We start from the raw sequence: 5,005 nt of genomic DNA on the forward strand, positions 1-5,005 counted from the left end.
ATGAACAATTACACAAGCTAATTGTATTTGAAAATGTTTCCATTTCAAAGTAAACTTTAGTGGATTGTGTTTGGGGATATAACACTTTTACAGCCAAAACAAATGACAAACTAGTATCTCCATGAGGCTTTTAAACTTAAACAAACAGCTAATTGTCTTATGGAAGTATGACATCTATCCCACTGAGACAAATGGATGGTTCTTCACAATAGGGCAGCTGTCTTGCAACCTGACAAAAGCCATAGGGACCCTACTATGTCTTCTGAAGAACGCTGCTGACCTAAATGAAAGCATGGGGTTCCCATAACAGTCCCCCATCTACCCTTGGGTTCAAAGAAGGGACAACATAACAGAAGCAGGAGACCTACTACACTAAATGTACATTTGGCAAACATGCTTTTCAGGTCATTCAAATCAGTCTATGTGATTGTTTTGTTCTTGTGGAATTTTATACTTTGTATGGCAAAGTTAGAAGGTAGAATTCTGGACTGGTTATTTCTGTTAAGAAACAAGATTATTAACCTACTGAAGGGGATTCTAATCTCACAGCAAAAAATGATTTAATTTCTGTTATTTTGTTGAAGTATAATTAACCTACAGTGTTACATTATGTTAGTTTCAGGCATACAATAAAACGATTCAACAATTCTATACATTGCTCAGTGCTCGTTAAGGTAAGTATACTCTTAATCTCCTTTATCTATTTCACCTACACCCCCTAACTCCCTTCTGGCAACCATCAGTTTATTCTCTGTATTTAAGAGTCTTCTTTTTTAAGAGTCTTTTTTGTTGTTATTTCTATTTTTTTTTTCTTTGTTCACTTGCTTCTTAAATTCCACATATGAGTGAATGAATATGGTCTTTGTCTTTCTCTAATTAACTAATTTCACTTAGCATTATACCCTCTAGGTCCATCCACGTTGTTGCAAAAAGCAAGATTTCATTCTTTTTTATGGCTAATACTACATTACATATATATATTATATATAGCTACATATATGTGATATAATATATATCACATATTCTTTATCCATTCTCTGTGGAGAGACACTTGGGTTGTTTCCATATCTTGGCTATTATAAATAATGCCACAGTAAACACAGGGTTGCACATATCTTTCCGACTGAGTGTTTTCATTTTGTTTGAGTAAATACCCAATAGTGGAATTACTGGATCATATGGTATTTCCATTTTTAATTTTTTGAGGAATTTCCATACTGTTTTCCACAGTGGTTGCACCAGTCTGCAGTCTTTCCCACAGCAGTGTACAAGGGTTCCTTTTGCTCCATATGCTCACCAACACTTGTCATTGCCACTCTGGCAGGTGCGAGCTGCTATCTCATTGTGGGTTTGATTAACAATGTTGAGCATCTTTTCATGGGTCTGTTGGCCATCTGTGTGTCTTTTCAAAGGTACACTATACTTTCTGGTATTTTAAATTCAGTTGCTCAGGAATGAGTGGGTGAAAAACTAATTTGGGTAGTTTACTCACTCCATTTATTAATTTTTCTAATATAATTTATTGTCAAATTAGCTAACATACAGTTTACTCACTCCATTTAAACATAATGACAATTCAAATAAATAATAAGACATCTATAAAACCATTTTGAAAGACAATTTTTTTTTCCTCATTACTATCAAATAAGTGCTGGAAGGTTACCTCTCTCCCCCTTCCCTTCCCTTCCCTCCCCCTCCCTCTCCTTCCATCTCTCTCCCTCCTTCGTTTTCTTATTCTCCCTCTCCTTCTCTCAAATGTCCTATTCATCTGAATTCCAAGTGTACTCACACTGCATCTACTGAAAGGTAATCACTTTAGTACCTACTTGTTCTTTGGTAATACTTTGAATTTTAACCTATAGAAGAATTGATCCTAACTAATGTGCTTATAGCCCACAAGTGAACTGGAGGGGTTCCTAATAGCAATTTTCCACTAGTAGAAAGTATGCTTTAACTGTTTGTTACAGCTCATGAGGGGAAAAGGCTACAATATATACAAGTAGTGCTCTATTTAAATGTCCTTCTGGCTTGTTTCAGAAACTTCCAGAGCCATTTCATCTCACACTACTGATGCTGCCTGAAAATTAAAGTCTCCTGGGTGGTGGGGGGGGTGGGGGGGGGGGGGAAGGGTGAGCACGGTTAGTAATGTCTTTAAAAGTGCTCTTTCTTGGAACAGGCTCTTTCATTGAGAGATATGCCAAGCACACGCTTAAGTCAAACAAGGAGACTTATTTTGAAGGGTGTTGCAATGATTTTTAAACTTCATTTCAAAGGCCAGGCACTGAACACTACAGATGAAATTGGGAAATATGGCTCTATTGCCCTTTTTAGGTAGAAAATGAGATTCTGGATTTCGGGTTATAATCCAATTATGAAACTCACTGAAGACAGGGTACATATATTGCCCAAACTCTCTGAATCTTCCCACAGAGAAATACGTGGATCCAACAAGTATCCAATGTTTTAGTGATGATGACAATAATGGACTCTGTGGGTTTTCATTTTTAAATATCCATGTGATTTCTCTGAAATCAGAAATATTATCTCTATAAAAATGTTTCTGAATTTAATCTATGAAATATTTCCAACTAGTATATTGAAAACTCTCAGAAGTTATATCTGCTTCTACACAAAAGCAGTTTGAATTCTACAAGATTTGCATTTGTTTTTATATTATGCTCAATGTGTCTTGGTTTTCATGCTACATCCATCACAAATTCTTCTGGAAGAAGACCAAAAGAAAGCTGTTCAGGCATAGAAATTTATGGTATTTAGACGGTTTGTAGGTACTCAGTGGGATCAGCTCTTTGTCTATACCGTCATAAGAGCATGTAAGTATCCAAGAAATTCAGTGGTAATAATACAAAATCCTCTATCTATTCTTGTCTGCAAACTCAAATCATTTCAAGAAGCTAAAAAATCTGGGGTGCCTAGGTGGCTCAGTCGGTTGAGCGTTCAACTTCAGCTCAGGGCATGATCTCACAGCTTGTGAGTTTGAGCCCCGCATTGGGCTGTGCTGGCAGCTCAGGGCCTGGAGCCTGCTTTGGATTCTGTGTCTCTGTCTCTCTCTGCCCTTCCCCCACTCTTGCTCTGTCTCTTTCTGTCTCAAAAGTAAATAAACATTTTTTTAAAAAAAGCTAAAAAAGGGGCGCCTGGGTGGCTCAGTCGGTTAAGCGGCCGACTTTGGCTCAGGTCATGATCTTGCGATCCGTGAGTTCGAGCCCCGCGTCAGACTCTGTGCTGACAGCGCATAGCCTGGAGCCTGTTTCAGATTCTGTGTCTCCCCCCCGCCCCCCGCCTCTCTCTCTGACCCTCCCCCCTTCATGCTCTGTCTCTCTCTGTCTCAAAAATAAATAAAAAAAAATTTTTTTAAAAGCTAAAAAAAAATCTAAATAGGTAATCATTAACAGGAAGTTAGAAAGAAATAATGAATTAGTGTGTGCCTAAAGTGAGGGAGAAATTTGGGTATAAATGATAGAAAAAAAATCACAAGAGCACATCGATGGATTCTTGTGTGTTAGAAACAGAGACAATAGTTAAAAGAAGCTCTAAGATGGTTTTCTCTCTAATATGTGGGTTAACAGGAAGCCTCTAAACAAAACTAAGTAAAACTAGTAAAAACTAAGTCCTCCAATTAGGACACAAATGAATTTGAAAATCAATGTGGACATTCCAAAAGAAGTAGCTATTAGAAAGCAAAAATGTATTTGTAAGACTAACATAAAGGAATTCAGATGAAAATATAACTCTCATACGTGCTATGACTATGTGAACATAATGAAACATGCCACACCTGGAACGTTTGTGAATGGTTGGGCTCAGGACCTGTCATTGCATTTCACTAGAGAAATCACTGCTTTTAGGACCCTTATATAAAAGGTGAGAGAAGCAATATTGGATGATGCCAATCTATGAGTCTCTCCTGTGTGCAACATTGACTTTAGGACTGAAACCAGGGAGATAATACTCAAAACCTCTGTACACACATTGTAAAGATGGATGTGTACTTTTAAGATAAAACTTTTTAATTCCTTTGCATTTTCCTACCCCATTGACATGAGTGTATTTAATGTTCTTTTATCTGAAAGCATTGCTAAATAAATAAAAATTTCATTAACACTATGGCAATTTTAAGTAAATCTTTGCCTAATGATATGCCCTTTAATTCCTAGTGCCTACTGCATGAGTTAATCCATTTAAGTGAGAAAACATGTTTTGTCAGATTGTGTGAGTCTGACAATTTTTTGAACCAAACTGAAGCCTTTTGAGAATTGAATTCCATTTGCTTCAGGGAAAAAAAAAAAGTGACTTTCTGGTTCAAAGGAAAAATGCTTAGAAGCCATATTTGAAAGGCTCATAAGGGGTCTTACACATCAAATAGCTCTTAGAAAACAACATTCTGATGAGTTAAGTGTAAATTAATTAGAAACATACAGATTGCTTTTCCCTGGCTGTACACATGGGTTTCAAAGTTGAAGAAAGAGTGTTTGACAAAATATGTTTGGAGTTTTCATGACCCAAAAGCATAGTAAAGTAGTTCAAGATGTTTCTGTGAAACAAAGATACTTGTTTTCTTGCAGTGATCTTTCCAAACAAATATTTAATGAGCTCTTATTTAAAAACATTGAGACTCAGGCAGGTACTTCATTTTGTGTCCACCAAGTATATCTAAAAGAGGATTTTTCCCTGCAAAGAAACTGATTAAGTCATTATAAATGAATTCTAGCCTTGCAGTGCTTTTGAAAGAGGAAACACAACTGAAATAAATATTAAGACACGCTCTTTGCAAATCTATCCTGCACAAAGAGTTGGTGAATGGAATCTCTGAGGTGCTGAGACTACAGACCCAGGAATAGGGTTTCCAAGAAGCTTCTGGGAAAATATCAGACTATAAGAATTTGATCTGGTTATATGCCCATTAAGTGCTTAGATCCAATTAACAGGGAACTACAACTTGTCAAAGATATTAAAGCAAATGAACAACTGTGGAAATGTATGGAGACAA

The sequence above is a fragment of the Panthera uncia genome, assembly GCF_023721935.1.
Source record: "Panthera uncia isolate 11264 chromosome A1 unlocalized genomic scaffold, Puncia_PCG_1.0 HiC_scaffold_17, whole genome shotgun sequence".
Lineage (NCBI taxonomy): Eukaryota > Metazoa > Chordata > Mammalia > Carnivora > Felidae > Panthera > Panthera uncia.